Below are 14,810 nucleotides of genomic sequence, written 5' to 3' on the forward strand. Positions count from 1 at the left end.
CTGGTGGGCTGCAGTCCAGGGGGTCGAGAAGAGTCAGACATGACTGAGCGACTTCACTTTCACTTTTCCCTTTCATGCATTGGAGAGGGAAATGGCAACCCACTCCAGTGTTCTTGCCTGGAGAATCCCAAGGACAGGGGAGCCTGGTGGGCTGCCGTCTATGGGGTCGCACAGAGTCGGACACGACTGAAGTGACTTAGCAGCAGTAGCAGCAGCAATCCTATTCCTGGTGTGGAACTTGTCTTGAAGGTGGCAGTTTATATTCCCAGGAAAGGTTACCTGTTTCATGAGGTACCAGAGTGGACCTTGTTTTCAAGTAATTGTGTTTTCTGCTTCACCTATTTGTGGTTTTCCTCAAGGAATAATGCAAGATGCTTGCTTTTGTTTCACCTAAGTCAGAACTTACTCATGGCAGAAAATTAGCTAAGCAGAGTATTGAAAGGTTGTTGTTGAATCACGCGAATACACCAGGATTCTTGGCCCCCGGAGGAGAAGAATTCAATCCGGGGCCAGAGACGAGGCTTGATCGCTCAGAGCTTTTGTGTAATAAAGTTTTATTGAAGTATAAAGGAGATAGAGAAAGCTTCTGACATAGGCATCAGAAGGGGGCAGAAAGAGTACCCCCCTGCTAGTCTTTAGCTGGATGTTATATAGTCACTAGCAGTCTGTTAATGAAAGAAAGGAATATCTTAAAATTCAGAATGGCACCAGGCCCCTCACCCATAAGATGCATTTTGGGATAAATGGTTTATCCTGGGCCATAAAATGATTAACTTGAATCTTGAAGAAGGGCAGACCACCATACAAATAGTTTCATTTACATAGATTAGGGGAACAATATCCATACTGGTTTGTCAAGTAGGTTCTGGGCCAAGAGGCGGAACCGACTTGGAGACAGAGTTTGGGGTAAAGGCATAGTACATTAGCATAGCTTAAGACAAACATTTCCATAAGAAAAAGGCATTGGTTATCTCTAGACTCGAGAATAGCTAACTTCAGGCGAAACCGGGTGTCATTATGGCAACACAGTATTTTAAGAGAAACCTCCCTTTAAATTTGTATAGAGAAGGAAAAAATATTGCTTGTTTGTTTCCTCCTGCCGCTTAAGAGAGATAGAAATGTCTGACATTTGCAGGCTATTTCCTCTATTTGGAGACCCCTGGCTTTCCTGCCTGTTACCCTCTCAGTATGTTCATCAAAAATAGTGAAAAGGAGATTTAAAAAAAGCCAGTGATTCCTGGTGCATGATATTAGAGTTGAGACAAGCAACAGATATACCAAAATTCTTTGTAGAAAAACAGGAGAATGTCACTTTGGGGAATAAAGGCTTGAAATTTCCTGATATAACAAAGTATCTAGAAAGTTACACACATACTCATGCAAGGCACACATCAAAAAGAACTGAGAAGACCCTAAACTTTAACCTCTAGCTTTTTTTGAGGATCACCATGAGCCAGAAGGGAATACTAAGGCAGAATTGTAATGGACTTGGCCATGTATTGGGGCTTTGCTCCAATAGAGAGCCAACCTTCAGAGATTGAAAAGCATTTTCAAGATACTTTCTTTTTGTTGACTTCATATATTTAAAGAATTCTTTACCATACCACTAACTGACTATAGTTAAAGGAACAGAGACTTCAGAGAACGCATACCACAAAAAAAAAAAAAAAAAAAATTAGTTTTTTTTATAAAAGAGTAGTCAAGAAAAGCCACTATAAAATTAAGTATTGGAAAAGACCCTCATGCTGGGAAAGGAAGGAGAAGAAGGGATAGCAGAGGATGAGATAGTAGGATGGCATCACAAATTCAATGAACAAGAATTTGAGCAAACTTCAGGAGTCAATGAAGGACAGGGAAACCTGATGTGCTGCAGTCCATGGGGTTGCAAAGAGTCAGACACAACTGAGCAACTGAACAACAACCACCACCTACAGCAAGGAAATAGAATAGTCCAGAGGAGGACGGAGTATCTGATTTTCAGGATTACTACATTACAGTTTTCAAATTTCCTGCTTGTGAACAAAAAATTATGAGGCATGAAAAGAAATGAGAATGTATGTCTCATTTATAGAAGAAATTAACAGCAACTGTGCATGATGAAGCACAGACATTGGAATTACTAGACAAAACCTTTAATAAACATTTTTATGCTGGAACAAAATAAAATCATGGATGAAGCAAAAGAAATTAGCAAAATAATGTGTCAGCAAACGGAGAATGTAAACAAAGGTAAAAATCAAACTTAAAAGAAATTCTGGGAATGAAACTTAAAATACCTGAATTTAAAAAAATCAATAAATGGCTTAACAGCATATTTGATAATGAAGGGTAAAAAAGAATCATTGAGCTTAAAGTTAGGTTAATTAAAATTATCCAGTTAGACAATCAAAAAAAAAAAAAAAAAACAAAAAAAACGGGAGTATATGACAGGAAAGAGGGTCAGAAAAGCTCTTTGAGGAAATAATGACCAAAATCTTCCAAATATGATAAAATTACCTGGTGGCTCAGTGGTAAAGATTCTGCCTGCCAATGCAGGAGAAATAGGTTCGATTCCTGGGCCAGGAAGATCCCGTGGAGAAGGAAATGGCAACCCACTCCAGTATTCTTGCCTGAGAAATCCCGTGGTCAGAGGAGCCTGGCAGGCCACAGTCCATGGGGTTGCAAAAGAGTCAGACAAGACTTAGCAACTAAACAACGACAAACATACATTTGAGAAGTTTTGTGAACTCCATGTAAGATAAACACAGAGGTTTGCAACAAGATACATTATGATCAAACTGTTGACAGTCAAAAAGCAGAACAAACATTGTTCTCAAATTCACCTGGGATATTCTACTGAACCACATATCAGGCAAAAAATAATGACTGATTAAATTTTATAGTTTGAAATCATATAAAGTGTTCTTTCCAGAAACAATAGAATGAAACAAAAATATCAATAATAGAATGAAAGCTTGAAAATTCACAAATCCATGTTTTAGCAATGACTTTTAGAAATGACACCAAAGACAAGATTCACAAAGAAATAATTAAAGCTAAATTAAAGTTAAATGTTCATTAATGTTAAAACTTCTATTCTGTGAAAGACAATGTCAAGAGAATGAGAAGACACACACAGGTAGAAAATATTTTCAAAACACATATCTGATAATGACTATTATCCAAGATGTGCAAGTAACTTAGCAATAAGAAAACAAACAACTAAATTTAAAAATGGGCAAAGACGTGAGAGACACACCTGATCAAAGATATATAGATGCCAAGTGACCATATGAAATGATGCTCCCTATGTAAGTCATCCAGAAAGTACACATTAAAGCAACAATGAGATACTCCTGCATGCTTATCAGAAGGGCCAAAATAAAAATACTGACAAGATCAAATCTGGCAAGAATATGGACCAACAGAACTCTCATTTGTTACTTTACAAATGCAAAATATTAGGTTTTTACAAAATTAACATATTCTTAGCATAGTATCCAGCAATCTCACTCCCTGGTATTTACCTAAAGGAGTTGATAACTTATAACCACACAAAAACCTGCACATGAATGTTTATAAATGCTTAATTCATAACAGCCTAAACATATGAGCAACCAAACATCTTTCAGCAGGTAAATGGATAAACTGTGCTATACTCAGAAAATGAAGTAGTATTTAGTGCTAAAAATAAGTGAGTTCTCAACCAATGAAAAGACATAAAGAAAACAAATGCACATTACTAACTGGAAGAAGTCATTTGGAAAAGATTTCATCGTATCTAATTCTAAATATACAACATTCTAAAAAAGGCAAACTATGAAGGAAGTAAAAAGACTAGTAGTTCCCAGGATATAGTGGGGATGGAAGAATGAATAGACAGAGCATAGAAGTTTTTAGGGCACTGAAAATATTCTGTGTGATATTAAAATGGTTGATAATTATCTATATATTTTGTATTTGTCAAAATTCATAGAATTTACACCGAGTGAAACTTTATGTAAATTATGGACTTTGACAGACAATAATGTTTCAATGTAGGTTCACTGATATAGCAAATATACCATTGTTGTGTGGAGTATCAATAGTTGAAGAGGTTGTGTGTGAGTGAAGTTTGGGAAACAGGGAATATATGAAAACTCTCTAACTTCCACTTATTTTTGCTATGAACATAAAATTGTTCTAAAATACTTTATTAATTCAAAAAAATCCAACAAAATATCCATGAAACATAAGGTTTCATTGTTGAATTTCTATCAGACATTTAAAAAGAAATTAACACCAATTGTACTCATACTCTTCCAAAAACAGATGAGTAAGGAACACTTGCTAATTTAATTTAGAGGCCAATATTTTCATAGAAGTTGAAGAACTTACATTTTATAGTCTTTCACAAAGCTACAGTAATCAAAACAATATGGTACTGGCATAGAAATAGACATACAGTACAACGGAATGCAAGAGAAAATCTAGAAATAAAGCCATATCAGTTCAGTTCAGTTCAGTTCAGTCACTCAGTCATATCTGACTCCTTGTGACCCCATGAATCGCAGCATGCCAGGCCTCCCTGTCCACCACCAACTCCCGGAGTTCACTCAAACTCACGTCCATTGAGTCGGTAATGCCATCCAGCCATCTCATCCTCTGTCATCTCCTTCTCCTCCTGCCCCCAATCCCTTCCAGCATCAGAGTCTTTTCCAATGAGTCAACTCTTCACATGAGGTGGCCAAAGTACTGGAGTTTCAGCTTTAGCATCATTCCTTCCAAAGAACACCCAGGGCTGATCTCCTTCAGAATGGACTGGTTGGATCTCCTTGCAATCCAAGGGACTCTCAGGTTAATTGATTTCCAATAATGGTTCAAAGTCCATAGAATTTTATATTGCAATATACTTAATGACTTTAAATATTGATGTGCATTTAAAAAAATATTTAGGAGACTATGGGACTTCAGAATGTAACAAAGCAATCTCTTACAAATGTATGAAACAACCTAAATATAGAAGGTGGAGAAAATGTTTTTGAAGGACAGGGAAGCCTGGTGTGCTGCAGACCATGGGGTCACAAAGAGTTGGACAGTGAGTCTCTTATAAACAGCATATAGTTAGGTCTTATTTTTTTTAATTATTTCATCCATTCTATGCCTTTGATTGGAAATTCAAAAATTTACATGTAAAGAAATTATTGATACATAAGAACTTAGTCACACTACCTTATAAATTATAATATATAGTTGTATATAATTAAATTTATACTTAATAACAAAATATAACATATTTGTATATTACATATATTTGTTTTCCCCATTTTTGTCCACCTTTTTACCACCTTGGTTTAGGCGATTTAAACTCTTTTTAGTACTCAATTTTACTTTTTATGTTGTCTTATTGCCTCTACTTTTCAGCATTTTTCTTAGTTTATCCTGGGGTTAAAATGTGTATCCTTATATTAACACAGCCTTCTCAGTAGTAATTGTGACAGGGAGTTACTCAGGTGTGCACAATTACATCATTTGGAACGTTAGATCTACATGAAAGAATTAAAAACACCAGAAATGTTTGAAACTAAATGATAGGAAAACAACCAATGGAGTAAATGGGACTATACTTCTACAAGGATTTTAAAATTTATATGAAGTGGTATAATATTAATACTGAGGATGTGTTTTTACAACACACAGTGGCTCAAAGTAAAGGGATGCAAAAAATAATCTAAGTAAATGGAAACAAAAAGACAGCAAGTGTAGCTATATTTATGTCAGTCAAAATAGACCTCAAGTCAAAAATTAAGACAAGAGACAAAGAAGATCATTATATTATGGTAAAGGGGTAGATTCACAAAGGGAATATAATAGTTGTAAATATGTGTGTACTGTGTTAATAAATATATTAAATATACTAAAAAATACTAATAGAAATGGAGTAACAGAAAAATAATACAGTAATAGTAGGTGACTTAAATACCCCTTTCAACAATGAATAGATCATTCAGACATAAAATTAGCAAGGAAACACTGAACTTCAACTATACTTTAGAATGTTCTATCTGTAGAACTGGTGCCAACCTGCTTATCTTGTGAAACATATTTTAGGGTGGTTGGCTACAGAGTCCAGGGACACTGCGTCTCATACCAATTTGTTGATTGGCAGGGTCAAATCCCTGCAAGTCCAAATGATACTAGGATTATTGTCAGACTACTGGTGGGCAAGTAAGCTCCTGGCAGTAATAGGCTAGAGAGAAGACTCCAAAATGGTACTTTATAGCACCAGCATCTTTGACACTGTCTATGAAAGAATAAACTTTCATAGTGGCTTCCCTGGTAGCTCAGGGGGTAAAGAATCTGCCTGCAATGGGGGAGACCCAGGTTCAATCCCTGGGTTGGGAAGATCCCCTGGAGAAGAGAATGTCAACTCACTCCAGTATTTTTGCCTGGGAAATTCCATGGACAGAGGAGTCTGGTGGGCTACAGTCCATGGGGTCAGAGTCAGCCACAGCTAAGCAACTAACACTAACTAAACTTTGATAAATGGCAACTACCAGTGTTTGTACCACATGGGGAGTTCCAGTTGGCTCCCATATCTCCAGGAGGCTGTCCAAGGTCAGCCTGTGGGTTTGGCTCAGGCTCCATTCAAATTATAGTCTCTGAGCTGGGACTTGGAGATTGAGATTTTGTCCATTCCATTTAAGGTAGGACTCTGTATCCTACAGACCTCTCACTCTCCCCAAAATAAATCCTTCTGGCCTTCTAAAGCCAGGCAATGTAGGGGCTCACTTTCCAGTGTAAAATGCCTGGGCTGGAGAGCCCAGTGTGGGGCTTGGAATCCTCACTTCTTAGGGAGAAACTTTGTGATTGTAATCATCCTCCCATTTGTGTATCACCAACCCTGGGGTATGGGTCAAGATTATACTGTGTCTCTATTCCTCCTACCTGACTTGTTGGGGTTCATTCCTTATATCTTCAGGTGTGGGAAGTATTTTCTGCTAGTCCTCATGTTATTCTCATTGATGGCTGCTCTCTAAATAGTTGTAATGTTAGGAAGACTATGGTAGGACGTGAAATAAGGGTCTTCCTATACGACCATCTTGGCTGCTAAGTATTCCATATCACATTATTATTACTATAGATTATATAAGTATACTGTATACTACACGCCTTCATGGATCACAGCCTTGTTATGGCAAAGGGACTTGTATAACTCAATGAGGCTATCAGCCATGCTGAGTAGGGTCACACAGTTGGACAGGTGGAGAGTTCTGTCAAAATGTGGTTCACTGAAGAAGGGAATGGCAAACCACTCCAGTATTCTTGTCTTAAGAACCCCATGAACAGCATGAAAAGGCAAAAAGATATGACAGTGAAAGATGAGCTCCCCAGGTTAGTAGGTGTCCAACATGCCATTGGTGAAGACCGGAGAAATGGCTCCAGAAAAAATGAACCAGCTGGGCCAAAGAGGAAACATTCCTTAGTCATGGATGTGTCTGGTGGTGAAAGTGAATTTTGATGCTATAAATAACAATTGCACAGGAACCTGGAATGTTAGGTCCACGAATCAAGGTCAATTGGACATGATCAAGCAGGAGATGGCAAAAGTGAATATCAGCATCTTAGGAATCAGCGAACTAAAATTGATTGGAATGGGTGAATTTAATTCAGATGACCATATTTACCACTGTGGGCAAGAAGAGATGGAGTAGGCTTAATAGTTAACAGAAGAGTCTCAAAGGCAGTTCAGTTCAGTCACTCAGTCGTGTCCGCCTCTTTGTGACCCCATGAATCGCAGCACACCAGGCCTCCCTGTCCATCACCAACTCCCAGAGCCCACCCAAACCCATGTCCATCGAGTCGGTGATGCCATCCAGCCATCTCATCCTCTGTCATCCCCTTCTCCTCTTGCCCCCAATCTTTCCCAACATCAGGGTCTTTTCCAATGAGTCAACTCTTCGCATGAGGTGGCCAAAGTATTGGAGTTTCAGCTTCAACATCCATCCTTCTAGTGAACACCCAGGACTGATCTCCTTTAGGATGGACTGGTTGGATCTCCTTGCAGGCCAGGGGACTCTCAAGAATCTTCTCCAACACCACAGTTCAAAAGCATCAATTCTTCGGTGCTCAGCTCTATTTATAGTCCAACTCTCACATCCATACATGACCACTGGAAAAACCATAGCCTTAACTAGACAGACCTTTATTGGCCAAGTCAGTATTTGGGTGAAATCTCAAAAATGACAGAATGATCTCATTTCATTTCCAAGACAAACCATTGAACATCACAGTAAGCCAAGTCTATGCCCCAAACACTATTGCTAAAGAAGCTGAAGCTGACCAATTCTATGAAGACCTAAGACCTTCTAGAACTAATACTAAAAAAAAAAAAAAAAAAAAAAGTCTTTTTCATCATAGAGGACTGGAATGTGAAAGTAAGAAGTCAAGAGATACCTGGAAAAACAGGCAAGTTTTGCCTTGGAATACAAAATGAAGCAAGGCACGAACTCACAGAGTTTTGTCAAGAGAATGCACTGATCATAGCCAACACCCTCTTCCAACAACACAGGAGATAATTCTACATATGGACATCACCAGATGGTTAATAATGAAATGAGATTGAGTATATTCTTTGCAGCCGAAGATGGAGACGCTCTACACAGTCAGCAGAAACATAACTGGGAACTGACTGTGCCTCAGATCATGATCCCTTATTGCAAAATTCAGGTTTAAATTGAAGAAAGCAGGGAAAATCACTAGGCCATTCAGGTATGACGTAAATCAAATTTCTTATGATTATACAGTAGAGGTGATGAATATATTCAAGGGATTAGATATGGTAGAAGGAGTGCCTAAAGAACTATGGATGGAGGTTCAGAACATTGTACAGGAAGTGGTGACCAAAGCCATCACAAAGAAAAAGAAAGGAAAGAAAGCAAAATGGTCGTCTGAGGAGGCCTTACAAATAGCTGAGAAAAGAAGAGAAGTGAAAGATAAGGGAGAAAGGGAAAGATATACCAACTAAAAGCAGAGTTCCAGAGAATAGCAAGGAGGGATAATAAAGCCTTCTTAAGTGAACAATGCAAAGAAATAGAGAAAAATAATAGAATGGGAAAGATTAGAGATCTCTTTGAGAAAATTGGAGATATCAAGGGAACATTTCATGCAAAGATAGGCACAATAAAGGACAGAAATGGTATGGACCTAACAGAAACAGAAGATATGAAGAAGAGGTTTCAAGAATACACAGAAAAACTATACAGAAAATATGATAATTATCCTGGTAAAAACGATGGCATGGTCACTCGTCTAGAGTCAGATATCCTGGAATATGAAGTTAAGTGGACCTAAGGAAGCATTACTATGAACAAAGCCAGTGGAGGTGATGAAATTTCAGCTGAGCTCTCAAATCCTTAGATAAGGCTGTTAAAGTGCTGCACTCAATATGTCAGTAAATTTAGAAAACTCAGCTGTGGCCACAGGAGTCAGTTTTTATTCTAATCCCCAAAAAGTACCAAGCTAAATAATGTGCAAAGTACTGTAAAATTGTGCTTATTTCACTAGAAAAGTAACTCTCAAAATTCTTCAATCTAGACTTTAAATGTATGTGAATGAAGAACTTCCAGATATACAAGCTAGATTTAGAAAAGTCAGAGGAACCAGAGACCAAATTACCAATATTTGTTGGGTTGTAGGGAAAGCACAGGAATTCCAAAAAAACATTTACCTCTGCTTCATTGACTATGCTACAACCTGTGACTGTGTGGATCACAATAAACTGGAAAACTCTTAAAGAGATGGAAATACCATACAATCTTACCTTGCATCCAAGAAACCTGTACACAAGTCAAGAAAAAAAATTTAGAACCAGACATAGAGCAATGGACTGGTTCCATATTGAGAAAGGAGTACATAAAGACAGTATATTGTCATGCTGCTTATTTAATTTATATGCAGAGTACATCTTGGAAAACGCTGAATGAATCACAAGCTGGAATCAAGATTTCCAAGAGAAATATCAACAACCTCAAATACGCAGATGATACCACTTTAATGGTAGAAAGTGGAGAGGAAATAAAGAGCCTCTTGATGAAAGTGAAAGAGCAGATTGAAAAAGCTGGCTTAAAACTCAACATTCAGGGAGGGGCATTCCTAAGATGGTGGAGGAATAGGATGGGGAGACCACTTTCTCCCCCACAAATTCATCAAAAGAACATTTAAATGCTGAGTAAATTCCACAAAACAACTTCTGAATGCTGGAAGAGGATATCAGGCACCCAGAAAAGCAGCCCAGTGTCTTCGAAAGAAGGTAGGGAAAAATAAAAAGACAAAAAAAGAGACAAAAGTGGTAGGGATGGAGCTCCATCCTGGGAAGGGAGTCTTAAAAAGAGAGAGGTTTCTAAACACCAGGAAACACTCTCACTGCCGAGTCTGTGGCTAGCCTTGGAATCACAGAGGGCAACATAAGTGTGAAGAAAAATAAATAATTAAAACACACAGATTACGTGCCCAAATGTAACTCCCCCAGTGGAGAAGCAGCGCAGACACCTGCAACCACCACTAGCAAGTGGAGGCTGGGCAGGGAGGCACGGGCTACATTGCTTAGAGTAAGGACCAGGCCTGAGCGCCCCGAGGGCAATCTGAGGGAACTAACTTGGGCTAGCAAACCAGACTGTGGGATAGCTACCACGTGAAAAGCCCTAACTAAGAAACCGCCAGGCCTGCTCACAGAACAAAGGACTGAACAAAGCTAGCCTGCTGTAGACCATCCCCCTCTGATGACAGACAGCCAGAGCTGGAAGGGGGCAATCGCAGCCCCAGAGAGGCATTATCTACAAAACTGCAAGCAGGCTTCTTTGCTAACTAAGACTTCTTGGGGTTCTGGATGGTCAACATCCGCCTGAGAAGGTGCACTGGTTGTACACCCAGAAAACTGAGATGAAGGAATGGGGGAGGCGATAAGTCACAGCAACCGTGCATGCCAAACACCTCATCACCTGAGCTGCTTGGACCTGGGAAGGGCACAAAACTCAGGCCCACCCGAGTCTGCGCCTCTGAGGACTACCCAAGTGCCTGAACCTGAGTGGCTTAGACCTGGGAGGTGCGTGCAGCCCAGGGCTGGCCTCCAATTGTTCCCAGTGAGCAACCTAGAGCCTGAGCAGTGTGGGCAGGGAGGGCACATGTGCCGTGAGCAGAAGCAGGCCCAGTGTGGCTGAGACACTGCGAGCACACACCAGTGTTATTTGTTTGCAGTGTCCCTCCCTCCCCACAGTGCGACTGAACAAGTGAGCCTAAAAAAGTGTCCACCACCGCCCCCTTGTGTCAGGGTGGAAATCAGACAATGAAGAGACCAGCAAACAGAAGAAGCTAAAACAGAGGGAACCACCTTGAAAGTGACAGATGAAGTAGATTAAAACCCTGTAGTTAGTACCAACTACATAGGAAGGGGCCTATAGATCTTGAGAAATATAAGCCAGACCAAGGAACTATCTGAAAATGAACTGACCCCACACTGCCCACAACACCACCAGAGAAAGTCCTAGATATATTTTTACTATTTTTACTATCATTCTTTTTTTTTTTAATTTTTTTAAAAATTTTGAAGTCCTCTATTACTCCTTTAATTTTCATTTTTATAACCTACTATCACTTTACAAAAAAAAGAGACCCTATTTTTTAAAGCAAATTTCATATACATATATATATATATATATATTTATAATTTTGTGACTTTTTTTCTTTTATTTTCTTTAATGTTGTATTTTTGAAAATCCAACCTCTACTCTAGATTTTTAATCTTTGCTTTTTGGTATTTGTTATCAATTTTGTACCTTTAAGAACCCAATCTTCATTACCATTTTTACTTGGGAGCAAGATCGCTGGCCTGATTGCTCTCTCCCCATTTGGACTCTCCTTTTTCTCCACCAGGTTGCCTTTATCTCCTCCCTCCCCCTTCTCTTCTCTACCCAACTCGGTGAATCTCTTTGTGTGTTCCAGACGGTGGAGAACACTTAAGGAACTGATTATTGGCTGGATCTGTCTCTCTCCTTTTGATTCCTGCCTTTGTCCTCTTGGCCACCTCTATTTCCTTCCTCCATCTTCTCTTCTCTGTATAACTCCGTGAACATCTCTGAGTGGTCCAGACTGTGGAGCACACATAAGGAAGTGATTACTGGCTAGCTTGCTCTCTCCTCTTTTGATTCCACCCCATCTCATTCGGGTCACCTTTAACACCCTCCTCCCTCTTCTCTTCTCCATGTAAATCTTTGAACCTCTCTGGGTGTCCCTCACTGTGGAGAAACTTTTCATCTTTAACCTAGATGTTTTATAAACGTTGCTGTATAGATGGAGAAGTCTTGAGACTACTGTAAAAATAAGACTGAAAACCAGAAGCAGGTGGCTTAAGTCCAAATCCTGAGAACACCAGAGAACTCCTGACTCCAGGGAATATTAATTGACAGGAGCTCATCAAAAGCCTCCATACCAACACTGAAACCAAGCACCACCCAAGGGCCAACAAGTTTCAGAGCAAGACATACCACACAAATTCTCCAGCAACACAGGAACACAGCCCTGAGCTTCAATATACAGGCTGCCCAAAGTTACTCCAAACCCATTGACATCTCATAACTCCTTACTGGACACTTCACTGCACTCCAGAAAGAAGAAATCCAGCACCACCCACCAGAACACTGACACAAGCTTCCTTAACCAGGAAACCTTGACAAGCCACCCGTACAACCCCACCCACAGAGAGGAAACTCCACAATTAAGAGGACTTGACAAACTGCCAGAATACAGAAAGGCCACCCCAAACATGGCAATATAAACAACATGAAGAGACAGAGGAATACCCAGCAGGTAAAGGAACAGGATAAATGCCCACCAAGCCAAACAAAAGAGGAAGAGATAGGGAATCTACCTGATAAAGAATTCCAAATAATGATAGTGAAAATGATCCAAAATCTTGAAATCAAAATGGAGCTACAGATAAATAGCCTGGAAACAACGATTGAGAAGATGCAAGAAAGGTTTAACAAGGACCTAGAAGAAATAAAAAAGAGTCAATATATAATGAACAATGCAATAAATGAGATCAAAAACACTCTGGAGGCAACAAATAGTAGAATAAGGGAGGCAGACAATAGGACTAGTGAAGTAGAAGATAGAATGGTAGAAATAAATGAATCAGAGAGGAAAAAAGAAAAACGAATTAAAAGAAATGAGGACAATCTCAGAGACCTCTGGACAATATTAAACACTCTAACATTCGAATCATAGGAGTCCCAGAAGAAGAAGACAAAAAGAAAGGCCATGAGAAAATACTTGAGGATCTAATAGTTGAAAACTTCCTTAAAATGAGGAAGGAAATAATCACCCATGTCCAAGAAATTCAGAGAGTCCCAAACAGGATAAACCCAAAGTGAAACACCCCAAGACACATATTAATCAAATTAACAAAGGTCAGACACAAAGAACAAATATTAAAAGCAGCAAGGGAAAAACAACAAATAACACACAAGGGAATTACCATAAGGATAACAGCTGATCTTTCAATAGAAACTCATCAGGGCAGGAGGAAATGGCAGGACATACTTAAAGTGATGAAAGAAAATAACCTACAGCCCAGATTACTGTACCCAGCAAGGACCTCATTCAAGTACGAAGGAGAAATCAAAAGCTTTACAGACAAGTAAAAAGAATTTGGTGAGAGAATTCAACACCACCAAACCAGCTCTCCAACAAATGCTAAAGGATCTTCTCTAGATCAGAAACACAAAAAGGGTGTATAAACTCCAACCCAAGACAATAAAGTAAATGGCAACAGGATCATACTTATCAATAATTACCTTAAACGTAAATGGGTTGAATGCTTCAATCAAACGACAAAGACAGGATGAATGGATAAAAAAACAAGACCCCTATATATGTTGTCTACAAGAGACCCACCTCAAAACAGGGGACACATACACACTGAAAGTGAAGGGCTGGAAAAAGATATTCCACGCAAATAGAGACCAAAAGAAAGCAGCAGTAGCAATACTCATATCAGATTAAATAGACCTTAAAACAAAGGCTGTGAAAAGAGACAAAGAAGGACACTACATAATGATCAAACGATCAATCCAAGAACAAGATATAACAATTATAAATATATATGCACCCAACATAGGAGCACCACAATATGTAAGACAAATGCTAACAAGTATGAAAGGGGAAATGAACAATAACACAATAATAGTGGGAGATTTTAATACCCCATTCACATCTATGGATAGATCAAATAAACAGAAAATTAACAAGGAAACACAAACTTTAAATGATACAATAGACCAGCTAAACCCAATTGATATCTATAGGACATTTTACCACAAAACAATGAATTTCACCATTTTCTCAAGCTCACATGGAACCTTCTCCAGGATAGATCACATCCTGGGCCATAAAGCTAGCCTTGGTAAATTCAAAAAATTGAAATCATTCCAAGCATCTTTTCTGACAACAATGCAGTAAGATTAGATCTCAGTTACAGGAGAAAAACTATTAAAAATTCCAACATATGGAGGCTGAACAACACGCTGCTGAATAACCAACAAATCACAGAAGAAATTTTTAAAAAATCAAAATATGCATTGAAACGAATGAAAATGAAAACACAAAACCCAAAACCTGTAGAACACTGTAAAAACAGTGCTAAGGGGAAGGTTCATAGAAATGCAGGCTTCCATTGAGAAACAAGAAAAAAAATCAAATAAATAACCTAACTCTACACCTAAAGCAACTAGATAAGGAAGAAATTAAGAACCCCGGGGTTAGTAGAAGAAAAGAAATCTTAAAAATTAGGGCAG

Source organism: Bos taurus, chromosome X (assembly GCF_002263795.3).
Source record: "Bos taurus isolate L1 Dominette 01449 registration number 42190680 breed Hereford chromosome X, ARS-UCD2.0, whole genome shotgun sequence".
Taxonomy (NCBI): Eukaryota; Metazoa; Chordata; class Mammalia; order Artiodactyla; family Bovidae; genus Bos; species Bos taurus.